The following is a 14,898-nucleotide window of genomic DNA, read 5'->3' as shown; positions in this document are numbered from 1 at the left end:
GAAGTGTGACTGGCCCAAGGTCACCCAGCAGCTGCATGTGGAGGAGCGGAGACGCAAACCCGGTTCCCCAGATTACGAGACTACTGCTCTTAACCACTACACCACACTGGCTCTCTACCCCACTGCAGAGCTGGTTCAGGACTTTCTGCATATAAAGCATATGCTTTGCCACTGAGCTATGGGCTTTTCTTACAGAATAGTTCTGGCACATCTCTACTCCCCACCCCTCCAGGTCTTACTCTGCTCCTCTCCATTCACAATTGGAGCCCCAAAGTGCCCATTGTAAGAAGGAACTTCTGCTGTTCCTCTAATCCGAGACTGAAGTTTACCAAAGATAAATTACTATTATTTTACCATTTCCAGAACAAGATGTGCAGCGCAGCTAAGCTTTTCTCTCTCTCTAGCACTACATAATAAGCTCAGAAGAAGCTATTTAGAAGCAATAAGAGCCCTGAAAGGGATATCAGAGGAAGACATTTGGAGTGTGTTTTCCTGTCTTGGAACTGTTCAAATGACTCTAAATCAGACAGCTCCATGGGCTATTATTTATTTGCTGTATTGACTTACAGTGCAGGGTAACCAAGGAAGGCGCCTCCAAATTCCTGCCAAGGGTGCACAGGAGGTAATCATTCTGTCAGATTACAAAGAAAGTAATATGCACCCCTAAGACAAAATGGAAGATAGTTAACTAGCACTTAACAAAGAGCCATCCTTAAAATCCCTACGATGCAATTTTGTAAAGGTAACTTTGGTGCACTGTCAGAAACTGCTTGTGTCTTATTCTTGCTCAGTACAGAAACACCGAGAGGACCAAACCAGATGTTTTAGGGGCAGACCTGGGCCTTCATAGTCCATCGAAAAGGTGGCAGGGCAAGGGCACCATTTGGAGGGGAGGCTTAACCCTCCCCACCGCCCAGCACGCCCCACACCACGTCACATACCGCTTCTCAGGGCTCAGCTGGCCTTAGCATTATGTGTGAAGTCGGGTCCTTCATCATGGAGGGCACATGTTGCGGTGAGATCACCAGAAACTGCCTCCCTGTTGTGGGGCAGGACCGTTTGGATGCCCACAACACCCCATTGGTTTCCCCTCTGTGGCTGGGTCAGATATTTGGTCAGTTGAGTTGGCTATTGGCTGCTGAGGGGCTACTTAAGCTGCTGCACATCAAGAAAAAGAAGAAGAGTTTGGATTTGATATCCCGCTTTATCACTACCCTAAGGAGTCTCAAAGCAGCTAACATGCTCCTTTCCCTTCATTCCCCACAACAAACACTCTGTGAGGTGAGTGGGGCTGAGAGACTTCAGAGAAGTGTGACTGGCCCAAGGTCACCCAGCAGCTGCATGTGGGGACGCGAACCCGGTTCACCAGATTACGAGTCCACCGCTCTTAACCACTACACCACACTGGCTCTTTCTTGCGACATGCAGCGGATCACCCGCCCTCCTCTCCCTAAATTTAGGGTGGTTCTTATGGCCTTGCTAGGCCTGTCTAGGGGTCGTCTGTTTGGGAGCAGGGGCCTGGTAGGAATTTTGTCATTTGGCTGATTGGCTGGTGCCACTTGGTTTTTGCCTACCATGTAGCAAATCGTCACAACTTTGTAAGGTTGGCAGTTAGGCATTTGGTTCAATGTTTTGGGGAGGGGATATTGTTGGCTGTGCCTGCCCCTCCATTGCTGCTGCTAGGGAATTCCGTTAAAGGAATCCAGGGGCTCGCCTTGCTTTTGTCCAAACCCTGTCAAGGGGCTAGGTGGTTTGGGGGGTCTTCACATGCAATTCAGCCCAATGGTTTAACTATGGTTTGTTTACTGCCAACAAACCATGAACTGAAGCCATGGTTTGCTGCTGGCTTCTAAGGAACGGGCAAGAAACACATACATTTTGTGTTTAGCAGCTGACTGCACTCTCTATACATCAGGAGTGATGTATAGAGCCCAAGATCTGCATTGCCTTCTGGGCAACATTCTGAGGGCCCCATGCCAGGGGTGGGTGGGGCTAGAAAAAAGTGGGAGGAGCAATAAATGTGCATTCCACCTCTGTACAGTAGGTTGGTTTCTTCGCACCCAAGCATCCTTCTCTCTTCTGCATTCAGGCAAGCAAGAAATAGTGTTAAAGATAGATACAGACCAGAGGACACAGGTGGTGCTGTGGTCTAAACCACTGAGCCTCTTGGGATTGCCGACTGGAAGGTCAACGGTTCAAATCCCTGCAACAGAGTGAGCTCCCGTTGCTCTGCCCCAGCTCCCGCCAACCAAGCAGTTCGAAAGCACGCCAATGCAAGTAGATAAATAGGTACCAGGAAGGTAAAAGGTGTTTCCTTGCACTCTGGCTTCTTTCACGGTGTTCAGTTGCACCATAAGTGGTTTAGTCCTGCTGGCCACATGACCTGGAAAGTTGGCTGTGGACAAATGCTGGCTCCCTCGGCCTGAAATGAGCACAGCAACCCCATAGTCGCCTTTGACTGGACTTAACAGTCCAGGGGGCCTTTACATTTTTCTTTTTCTTCTTCAGACCAGGGCAATTGTTTCTCAAACCAGGACAACCTGCATCTTTTCTTTGGGAACTGCGCCAGTGCTAGCCTGGATCATGACCCAGATGCATCCAACAAGCAGCAGATAGAGCTCTGTCCTCTGCTTCCGACACTGAGCTATATATATGACTTAGTTAAATGCAAACTGGAAAACTTCTCGCCCTCCCCGTCTCTTAATATAGATCTGACATCCCAGGGAATCCCAATGCACTGTGTGTTTCTGCTCTTTGCATTTCTGTGTCACTGAAAGCCCTTGCTTTATTTTTAATGGCGGTGTTTGCAGACTCAAGGGAAGCACAGGGTCATGGCCACGAGCCCAGCTGCTTATCCCTCCTGGACACTGGAACACACGAGGAAACCTCAGTGTGAATTAGGCTGTGCATGGATAAAAATCTCCTCCGACTAGCAACCATTTCTATGATTACGGTAGCTGGGGGAAAGCACCTTGTGTTGCATAGAGCAACAGCGGACATTTTTTTCCTGTGTTCCTCCCCCGGGTCACATGCAGCAGTTGAGTATGCCTGGAGCCAGCGGTGGGTGTGTTGTGGAGACAGGTGGACAGAGATGCCGGTCCCTGCATGCTTTTCTTCCCATGCACATCACTCTAAGAACATAAGAGGAACCCGCTGTGTCCGGCCAACCAGATGCCTGTGGGAGACCTCAAGGAGGACCCAAGCATGAGAACGTTCTCCCTGTCTGTGCTTTCCAGCAAATCGTATTCAGTAGCATTGCTGCCTCCATCCACTGTGGCTGGCAGCTCTCCTCCACGAATTTCTCTAATCCTCTTTTAAACCTATCTAGGTTGGTGGTCATCACTGTCTCCTGTGGGAGCGAGTTCCATAGTTTAACTATGTGCTACCCAAAGAAAAAGGGATGCGGGTGGCACTGTGGGTTAAACCACTGAGCCTAGGACTTGCCAATCAGAAGGTTGGCTGTTCGAATCCCTGTGACAGGGTGAGCTCCCGTTGCTCGGTCCCTGCTCCTGCCAACATAGCAGTTCGAAAGCACGTCAAAGTGCAAGTAGATAAATAGGTACCGGAACTTCCAGGGTGGCGCCATCGGCAATGGCAGATTTCCTCTGAACTGGAGGGACTAGCTCCACGGGAATTGGGTCTTTTCCGCTACGGCGAAGCGGGGACCCTTTCAAAAATCACAGGCGGATGAAGCCTGTGACCATGGGACTCGGCGGGCACCCTTAGCGCCCCCCCAACCCGCAAAGGAACCCACTAACGGGCTCCGAAGCGAAGAGGGGGAAGTGGCGCGCTGCTGAGAGTCAACTGCTTCTTCCGTGGAGCGAAGCCGCACAGCCGTTGCCGGAGAGCGCTGCCTTTTTCCTGGGACAAATTGGCTTCTAAAATAATCACCCGTGAGTAAACGGCGTTTCCGTGAGCTGCTCTGGTTCGCCAGAAGCAACTTAGTCCTGCTGGCCACATGACCCAGAAGCTGTATGCTGGCTCCCTCGGCCAATAAAGCGAGATGAGCACCACAACCCCAGAGTCGGTCACGACTGGACCTAATGGTCAGGGGTCCCTTTACCTTTAACTTTACCCAAATAAAACACTTTCTTTTCTTTGTGCTGAATCTTGCACACTCTTCTAGGCCACCAAATAGTTGTGCGTCCCCACCCACCCACCCATTGCTCCATTTGCCACATGCCATATCAAAGCTGCCCTTCGATGGTCCAGTACCTAAAGACTTTGCAACCACTCCCAGCCTTTAAAAAACTGACCCAAGCAGAGGGGTCCACTTTGCCCCTGTTGCAGCACTCTCCCTTGCACCCGAGTGAGGAGTTGGGGGTAAGCAGCCAGAGAAGAACACAAAGAGAGGAAGACACACACACACACACACCTCCGCTCAACGCAGAGCGACCGTAAAACAATGAGCAATCAGGAGAAAGAAAGCCTTCTGAGCATTATGATCTGAATGTCATGCCGTAATGCGATTTGCCAGAGTAACAAAACACTTTATGAATAATGGAAAGCTCCCATTCAGATTTACTCCCATCTTTTTAACCTCTTTTCCTCTGCGATAAGGAAGGGGTACCCTTGACGGCTTTGTACTCGCCCGCTCCGTGAGCTGAAAAGCTCTGGCACATCATCTGCGTGACACCGAAGAGGCTTCGTTACCAATTCCAGGTTCAGGATGCTATGAACTGACATCGCCGGCGTGCCTCTCCTTGTCACTTTACCCTTTGCTTTGAGTGCGCACATACACAGCCACACAGACCTGTCAAACGTCATTCGAGAGGCTGTGATGCTCTGGCTGGAGAAGCGGGGAAGGGGGCCTTATGCGCCCAACCCTCTAAGGAGAAGAGGTGCAGAAAGAGCAAGGTACTAATCGAGAGTGATAATACTCCCTGCTGAAGGGTACCTTACTAAGCCTAGGAATATTACCAGGGCTGGGAGTCTGAAGGAATCACTGTTCCTGCTATTTAACATTTATTAAATGCCAACAAGCACGCGAGGCATAAATGTTTCTAGGACCACAGAGACACAAACAGAGGCTCCAGCTTAATGGCATTGTTATTGAAGGTCAAAGCACTCTTAACTAGGGATGGGGCAAGCCCTGCCTTCTCCAGTCTGAAATTAATTTAGACTTCCCTGGTTATTATCCCAGACATCCACTCGACATCTGGCGCGTTATTGCAGAGCCCAATTTGTTCCACTTCCAAAGACATTCATAGCTCTTTCTTTCGTTGTGCATTTGTCAGTCTCCGAGCAGGGACGCTTTTGAACCTGGTGCTTGATGGGTGTGTCAGGAGTGGGGTTGTCAGGGCACCCCGAAAGCTTTTGAGCTTTTTAAAAGACAATTGACTTGCCTAAGACCCAAGACAAATCGCCTGCTTTTCAGAGACTTGGGGGACCACACATACACACACACCAGTAATAACCTGGATCAACACTATGTTTTGATGTAGTGTTATTCTAACAAGGCAATTAGGGAGGAGGAAAGGAGCACCAAGAATAAAAGAAGCCCTCATCCTGAAAACTATTGAAAATGCATGCCTCCCCCAAAGAAATCACAAGCCCCACCCCAAACAAACACAGACCTTCAGATTCTGGACCCGTAAAAATGGCCCTAATTGCCAAAATAACCCCTTCTCTCCAGTTGAAGCTACAAGGACTCAAGGCTGACCTAATCCCCCCCCGCACCCACTGTATTCTGAAAAATGTTTTGTGGTTTTCGTTGTCTTTTGCAAGTTGTCAAAGAAGGCTTTGCCTTCAAAGGTGGCATTCAATTCCGTTAACTGCATTAAATTTAATATTTGTTTTGTTACGTTTTATTTAGGGAGAAACCTTAAGCTTATTGGGAAGAAGAGTTTGGATTTGATATCCCGCTTTATCACTACCCAAAGGAGTCTCAAAGCAGCTAACATTCTCCTTTCCCTTCCTCCCCACAACAAACACTCTGTGAGGTGAGTGGGGCTGAGAGACTTCAGAGAAGTGTGACTAGCCCAAGGTCACCCAGCAGCTGCATGTGGAGGAGCGGGGAATCAAACCCGGTTCACCAGATTACAAGACTACCACTCTTAACCACTACACCACACCGGCGTTTTGGGAGGGCTGCTGAGGAGGTCACAGGACATTCTATTTGTTTATAGCCCACCTTTCCTTCAAGGATCTCAAGGGGTTGTTCAATGCTCTTCCTCTCTACGTTTTTTTTCTTCAGAACAACTCTGCAAGGTAGGTTCGGCTAAGAGGCTGGCCGTAGGAACTTTATGGCTGAGCGGGGATTTGAACCCTGGTCTCTCAGGTCACAATCCAACACTCTAACCACTACACCACACTGGTCCAATTAGCAGTTAGAGAGCTCTCTAGTGTGATAGTGAAAGGCTCTGCCATCGCCGCAGAGCCAGCAGCAGTTCTCCAGGTGCAGAGGGAGCAGGAACAGGACATTCTGGGGAAGTTTGGGGGACATGTTGGGGGGGTGGAATTGTCTAGGCCGGTGGTGCTAGGACAGAAGAAGGGCTGGGGAAGAAATTCCCCCCCAAATCCGCAAGCCAAAATGCCACTATCCATTTCAGTCCAGGCTTTTCTGAATTTTTCAATATGGTTCTCCAACCAAAGAATGTATACTAAACGAATATATCATAGCACTGTAGAGCTGGAAGGGATAACGAGGGTCAACTAGTCCAACCCCATGTAGTGCACGAATCTTTTGCCCAGTGGGGAGCTTGAACCCAGGACCCTGCTGGCTGAGCTGCACATATTAGTGAAAATAACATACAAAAATGCATTATATTAGGAAAAAAGTGTAACAGGGGAAACAGAATGCAAAAATGTATGCATTAGTGGAAATTCACACCTGTTGGTGAATATTCAGGAGGACTTTTTTTAAGGGAGGAGGGTCACAAAATGATGCACAAACATGCAGATAGGCGGGGCAGGAATTGAGAGAGGCCAAAACTGACAGATTTGTCCACCCAAAGCTGATACATAGTATGTGTATCCCTGAGACCTTGGTGGGCAAATTAGGCGGTGTTGATCTGACCCACCTTTGCCTGTCTGGCTAATCAGTACAACACCAGCCTAGATGGCAGGGACGAGGGCGTAAGATTTCTATGATCTTGTGCCCTGGACTACAACAAAGGATATTTAGCACATGACACATGCATTCAATGCCAGGCTGTCTATGTTATCAACAGCTGTTTTGTGAATTGCCAATGTTAATTATGTAATTATCATTGTCTGCACTTTTCTGGAACGCAGGAATATAGTTGCCTTATGCAGAGTCAAACCCTTGGTCTATCTAGCTCAGAATGGCAGTGGTTTTGCAGGGTTTCAGGGCAGGGGGTATTTCTATCTTTACCTGGAGATGGTGGGGACTGAACCCTCCCCAAACTCTCTCTCTCTCCCCCTCCCTCCCTCCCCCTCTCTGTGTATACACACAAATGCATATAATATACACCTGTAATTCACGCTAATGCTATATGTATCTGATGAAGTGGACTGTAGTCATGAAAACTGTAATAAATATATCCAGGGCTTTTTTCCCCAGCCAGAACTCACCAGAACTCAGTTCTGTCACCTCTCAGGTGGGCACCATTACCATTCTAAAAGAACGAGAGAGGTGTTCACAGTGAGTTCCAGCACCTCTTGTTCTAGGAAAATAGCACTGAATATATCAATCCTTAGGGACGCGGGTGGTGCTGTGGGTTAAACCACAGAGCCTAGGACTTGCCGATCAGAAGGTCGACAGTTCGAATCCCTGCGACGGGGTGAGCTCCGATTGTTCAGTCCCTGCTCCTGCCAACCTAGCACTTCGAAAGCACGTCAAAGTGCAAGTAGATAAATAGGTACCGCTCTGGTGGGAAGGTAAATGGCATTTCCGTGTGCTGCTCTGGTTCACCAGAAGTGGCTTAGTCATGCTGGCCACATGACCCGGAAGCTGTACACCGGCTCCCTCGGCCAATAAAGCAAGATGAGTGCCGCAACCCCAGAGTCGGTCACGACTGGACCTAATGGTCAGGGGTCCCTTTACCTTTATATCAATCCTTATGGTGGTTTTGTGTGTGTTTTCCTGCAGCAGACCAACACAGCTATCCCTCTGGAAGATCAATGCATCAAAGCAGTATTAGTAACCTCTTAGTGGAAAGAGAGGTAGGGGACTTAAGCCCCACTTTCCATCCTCAAGCCTGTGCTATTTGTTCACAGGTTGAACAAGGCAGAAGTTCTGAAACAAAAAGAATATATATTTGTCTGGAGAGATAGGTAGCTTTACTGCTTGCCTCCAACAGGACTCCCATGCTGCTAGCTTTTGCTGTAACTAGACTGGCAGGCATCAAATCAGAGACAGATCCTTGCAGGAATATTCATCCTGACAGGCGGGTGTCCATGAACAGCCCTTGTTCATCGCTCGACTTCCACCGGCACAGCCTCTGGTGAACGAAAGAGCTCCACGTTGAGCCCAGTCATCTGTAACTCTGCCGAGCCTGCAAGCCTCTTCTGTTCTGTGGGGGAGCAGAAGAGAAACTTGCATCTTATAAGGGCATCAGTAGAAAGCACATAGCTCAGGGCAAAAGAAATACAGCATCGGGGGAGGAATAAAATAAGATTTTGGAATATTGTGGCTGTAAAATCTGCTCTTGGTTTAAATCTGCATCACCTCCTGTTCATATCTGCAGAACGGCCTTAATGGCCCAGTGTTTTCCAGTTCAAAACGGCTTAACTGCACTCCGTTCCCATTTAACAGCACGCGTCTGGCTTAACTGTGCATCTTTTCCCATGCAAAAGCCCAGAGCTGGTTTAACTGTGCATCATTCCCCATCTGGAAGCACAGGCTCTGAAGTGACTCAAGGCTCGGAGGAAGATTGCAAGCCACTACCTCCCTCAGATCGTTCTTGTCCTAAGCTTCTCACCAATCTACCTCTGCTGTTAGTTGTGGTGCAAATTCCGAGTGCAGCTTTCCACTGCAAGGGTGAGGAGATGCAGTAGGAGGACGTGGGGGCAATAGAGGCTCACTACCTGCAGTCCTGTTCACTGGTGCTTGAAAGCTGATGCCCTTTGGGACTAGAGTGGAAGACAGGGAGACCAACAGTAGAGGGAGCCAGAGGCATTGCACCACCAGAACCAACTGCTTCCAGTTTTGTCTCCATGCTCCTCTATGCTGAGTTCTTCAAGGGTGACACTGACTGTAAGGAGGAGGAAGCTGACAGCCAGAGCCACCCTCTGGACTTGTTCTAAGTAAGAAGGCTGGCCAGTGGGGGCTGAGGACAGACTGATGTTAGTGAGGCAGTGCCCCATTTCATACTTTCCAATTTTTTCCAATGCAAAACCTGGATGTGCATCTTCCAGGGGAGTCACAAGACCCATGCCTTTCTCCCACTCCCCAAAAGTGTGAGATTTTGCATAGCATCCAAATACATGGGCTTGTTGGCTATTTGCAGTATAGTAGCGCTGCAGAGAGCTTGCTGGGGAGACCATGCATTAAAAAGGGACTCAAATAATAACAAACAGTTTTAATTACAAAAACAAAAACTCCTTTTACACTAAATACATAAACAACAAACCAGACCCAACCACCAACCCATCCCCCCAGGGTAATGGGAGAGCTAGGTGCTGCTCCTTATATACTACACCCAGTTGCTGACACAGCTTAATCAATACAACTCAGCAGCACCTGCTATGTTTCACAGCTGTAAAGCTGGGTCTCGTTATTTTGCTCTGGCCCCTTAAAGACATACACATCGGGTGGAACAATGATGAACCTTTACATTTAAAGAAACCATTCAACATTTCCCCTGCGGTTCATCATTGTGGAACAAAAACATAAAGCATACTTTGTACATGTCTTTCGTGTGTAACCTTTGGAAGTGCTTTAGTAAAAATGTCTGCAATTTGATTGTCACCTAGAATATATTCAAATACAACCATTTCGTCAGCAATTAGTTTCTTTACAAACTGCAAGCGTAACCTTAAGACTCTAGTGCGTTGCGTATTGGTTTCTGAACACAGGGTAGCAAGGCCGCTCTGGGAATCAAGGTAAACTTTTACTGGTAGTGTTACTTGCATCTGTAGGTCTGCGAATACTTGCAGATACCATTCTACATCACGAGTGGCCTAAATGCATGCACATAATTCACTCTCTGTTGTGGAGAGACAAATAATGATTTGTGTCTGGGACTTCCATTCAAATGGACAACCGTTATAACAAAACACCATACCAGGCACACCCCTGCAATTATTTTGTTCCACTGCATGAGATGCATCGCAGAAAATTTCAAAACCTTTGTCAATACTTGATGTAAACTGCAACCTATAATGTTTGGTATGTTTAAGGTAAATTACCACTCTCTTAAGAGCAGAGAAACATTGCATAGTGGGCTTTTCCACAAATTTTGCCAGAAAGTGAAAAGCATAAGTTATATCTGGTCTTGAGATTCTTTGAATGAAATTTAGCTTGCCTATAGCAGAACGATACAAAGTTTTGTTAGGAAATGGCTTATCTTCACCTGTAAAGGTGAAACCACACACCATAGGCGTTTCCTTCCCATTTGCATTTTTTAAACATAGCATTTCAACAAGATCATCAATTTTTGCAGTTTGATGAACCAGAAAAGATCCATTTTTGCCTTTCTCAATTTGCATGGATAAGTAATTTTTAGCTATGCCTAATTCCACCACATCAAATTTCTTCTGTAACTGTGATACTACCTGTTCATATTCCTGTTTAGTTTTGGTAGAAACTAATACGTTATCTACATACACACATATTTTTGTTACAGAGTTTGCCCTTTCCTTTATAAACACACAATTGTCTGCCTTTCCTTGTGAAAAACCAATATCCAGCAATTCTTTTGATAAAGTTTGGTGCCAATTCCTTCCACTTTGGTGCAGACCATAAAGGGATTTATTTAATTTGCATACCAAATCTTCAGGAGTGTCTATGCCTTCAGGAACACGAATAAAAATTTGTTCTTTTAAATCTGCAAACATATGCAGTTTTTATATCTAGGTGATAAACAGAATGTCCACGTTGTGATGCATCTTTTAACAAAAGCTTAACTGTTTCATATATTACACTTGGTGAATAACACAAATCATAATCTTCACCTGGAATTTGTTGAAAACCCCTAGCAACTAATCTAGCCTTGTACCTTACAACTTCATTTTTGTCATTCATTTTAACTCTATAAACCCATTTTGAATCAATAAGTCTCATATCTGGGGTTTGTGATACAAGAGACCAAGTGTTATGCTCTTTTAAAGAAGCTATCTCAGAGTTCATAGCTTTATACCAATTTGCAGCTTGGTGCTTAGGTAAATTCTGAACATCATGGTAGCTTTTTGGCTCAAAAATCGCCTTATTGGCATACACAGTATTAAAATGTTCATTTGCAAAACGTTGTGGCTTCTGCCTCTTTCTATCTGAACGTCTCAGTCCGGAAGGAGAGTCAGGCTCCTCATACTTAATGGGACTAAGAGAACTACTAGTTTCAGGTTGTAAATCATCATTGTCAGACTGAAGAGATGCCTGTAGGCTAAGCTCACGGTCAGAAAACTCAAGAGAATCTAACCTCCCCTCGGGTGCCTGTGACTTTAAATCCTCAAACAAATTATCAGATTCAACAGGCTTTTCATCTTCTCCCATTAATTCAGAAGCACTATCATTCCCTGCTGCTGCTTCTTCTTCCTCTGCTTCTTCTTCCTCAGTATTATCTATGCCATCAGTATCTTGGAAAACAGCAACTCCATTCCAATTTACAGTTTGTATCATGCTTCTGGTAATATGAAATTTGCCAGTTGCTGGTACGTAAATTCTGTACGCCCCCTGCTGGTAGCCCATTAATTTTCCCTGAACACTACGCTCACCCAATTTCTGCTTAGCAGGATAATGCATAATTACATCTGAACCCCAAATGTGTAGGTATTTCAGATTAGGGCGTTTTTTAAACAACTTCTCATACAGGGTGACATCTCAACCAGAATGATAACTGTGATTTCTGACATAACAAAAGGCATGGAGCGCTTCAGCCCAAAAGACTTTGGGCAGATTAGCATCGTGCAGATAAGTTTTAACCCCTGCCTGCAGGTCACGCTGCACAACTTCAACAAGCCCATTTTGCCAGGGACTTCGGGGGCAAGATAACTCATGAGTAGTCCCCTGCGCTTCCAGAAATTTCTCAAAATCCTCACAAACAAATTCCCCGCCCCGGTCAGAAAACAGGTTCTTAATTGGTTTGTTAAAGTGTGTTTTTACCCAGTTGCAAAAAGCTTTGTACTTCTCAAATGCTTGGGACTTTTCAGCTATTGCATAAGTCCAACAATATCTACTATACTGGTCTATGAGGGTAAGCCAGTACTTGGAACCTCCTAATGATGGTGGGAGTGGCCCAACTAAATCACAATGTACACGCTCAAATGGCTCAGTTACTTTCCTATCTGAGCACCTACCCTTGCGTGCAACCTTAATCTTATTCTTGCAGCAAGATAGACATTGCATAAAGAATTTACATGGTTTTAAGTTGAGGCTATTAACAATAGTCTTTGTCTTAATTACATCAGCAAAATTCAGATGCCCTAGAAATCTGTGTGCCTCATGGACACACCCGGAATGTGGCCTTACATTCCTCAACCCCTGGCTTGACTGTGCTGCTCTGCAATTTATAGACGATTGGGAGTAGGTGCGAAAATACAGTCTATATAAACCATCAGAGTCCCGGGCATACAATAAACGTTTGTTCCCATCGAAAAACTCACACATTGACTTTAAGAAATGTACAGTTATGCCTTGACGAGCAAAGCACCTTACTGATAATAAATTGTCCACTGGCGGGCAGTAAATGCAGTTCGCTATTGTAATGTTTAAAGAGTCAAGTTTAACAGCACCCCTGCCAAGCGACTGCAAGACTTGTGAATTGGCTAAATGTACATTACCAATTTCCTCTTCGAAAGAAATAAACAAGCTTCGATCGTTGCAAATGTGCTGGGACGCACCTGAGTCCACAATAAAAGAATTCCACTTGGCACCTTTAATTCTTTTACGATCTGTTGTCCGAGCATGAAAAGCTCGCGGCTCGTTTCTGTCTTTACGATACAATGTTGGCTTCTGGGCTGACAACCGTGACTGACGAACAGAAACAGACTTTGGAGTACTTTGCTTTCTTTTGGATCTGCAGTCCTTTGCAAAATGTCCTTGCTTATTGCAGAACCAACAACGCTTGGCAGCTTTAAATGCAGTTGTATCACCACAGGTTTGCATGTGGTGTTCCTCATTCTTTCTGGAAATACGAGGGCTTATGGCACAAGCTTCCCTTCTGTCCAACTCGCCCATTAATTTTGCCGTTACCCCCTCCACAGTTAATTGTGCTGGTGGAACGGCAGATATCTGGCTAGCTATACCATCAAAGTCCTCGTTAAGGGAACAAAGAATGATAAAAACATACTGAATATCAGGTATCTCCATGTCCCTTCGAATTAATTCGCCGCGTATCACCTCCAGACGTCTCAAGTGTGCTGCTAAATCACCACCAGGCTGCAACTTCGTCTGGTACAACTGCTTGAAAAACGTCAGTGCAGACGCTGACTCTTTTCTAATATGCACTGCTGCAAGACTGTCCCACATTTCTTTGGCAGTTTTCTTATTTCTTATATAGACTACTTGCTGGTCGGTGACTGCCAAATTAATTATCGCCCTGGCTTTTGCATCTCCTTTAGACCAAGCATTAGTTACAGGGTTAGGAGGGTCATCAGTTACATAGGTCCACACTTCTCTAGAGATCAAAAGCGCCTCCACCCGAAAAGACCATAAACTATAGTTCTCATCTGTCAGCTGTGGGAAGACCAGAGCCTTCTCAGCTTCTGGAACCCGGTCAACCATTCTGGAACTCTTCCAGACCCACAGAACTACACCAACAGGAGAAGGAGTTTTCAAACCTTTCTCAGAGTCCAAAAATATGCAGTCATCCACTCAGCAGCTGGGCCCATAACCAAAGATGTTGGCTATTTGCAGTATGGTAGCGCTGCAGAGAGCTTGCTGGGGAGACCATGCATTAAAAAGGGACTCAAAAAATAACTTAAAGTTTTAATTACAAAAACAAAAACTCCTTTTACACTAAATACATAAACAACAAACCAGAACCAGAACCAGAACCAGAACCAGAACCAGAACCAGAACCAGAACCAACCACCAACCCATCCCCCCCCCAGGGTAATGGGAGAGCTAGGTGCTGCTCCTTATATACTACACCTAATTGCTGACACAGCTTAATCAATGCAACTCAGCAGCACCTGCTATGTTTCACAGCTGTAAAGTTGGGTCTCGTTATTTTGCTCTGGCTCTTGCTCTGCCCCCTTAAAGACATACCCTTCAGGTGGAACAATGATGAACCTTTACATTTAAAGAAACCATTCAACAGTGCTTTTGGGTATTGCGTAACATCACGACCTTGAAAAGGTCGCAGGAGCAAGACATAAAAGCCCAGTACCCAAAATGGCTGCCAAGATCTCCTGTGAGAAAATGGGGTGTCCTGTTTTTTTTCTGGGGCACTTGGAAGCTATGCCATTTGTACAAATCAACCAACCTCCATCGCTTTAAGCATTTTCTCTGGCTGGGAAACATCAACTTTTGGACAAGAGAAACCCGTGACCGCCTAGGCTAGGGAGAGAAGTCACTTCAACTGGACAGGACAGCAAGGCTGCAATACTGAAGGAATATCCATCTTAAGAGACTGCCTTCAAACTTTCTTTTCGGGGAGCATGTTCTACACAGCAGTTGCTCGCCAGAGATGCTCTTCAAAACACTGTCCTAAACACCATTTGATTGGTATGCTCTGCTCGAGTGGGCAACCTTATCTAAATGTGTGAAGAAAGATCAGGACACCCACAATTATTTTTTGGTTGACAGACAGCCTGGCAGCAAGGATCAGCTTG

General features: G+C 46.1%; 1 protein-coding gene across 5 annotated transcripts in view; it reads right to left on the bottom strand.

The window, feature by feature from the left end:
- Positions 1-14,898, bottom strand: part of FHIT (fragile histidine triad diadenosine triphosphatase) — a 1,036,588-nt gene that overhangs the window by 246,620 nt on the left and 775,070 nt on the right. The window lies entirely within an intron of this gene.

Source organism: Podarcis pityusensis, assembly GCF_964106645.2.
Source record: "Podarcis pityusensis genome assembly, chromosome: 2".
Classification (NCBI taxonomy): domain Eukaryota; kingdom Metazoa; phylum Chordata; class Lepidosauria; order Squamata; family Lacertidae; genus Podarcis; species Podarcis pityusensis.
Note: the sequence above shows the minus strand (reverse complement) of the source record. Positions and strands in the feature narration are given on the sequence as shown.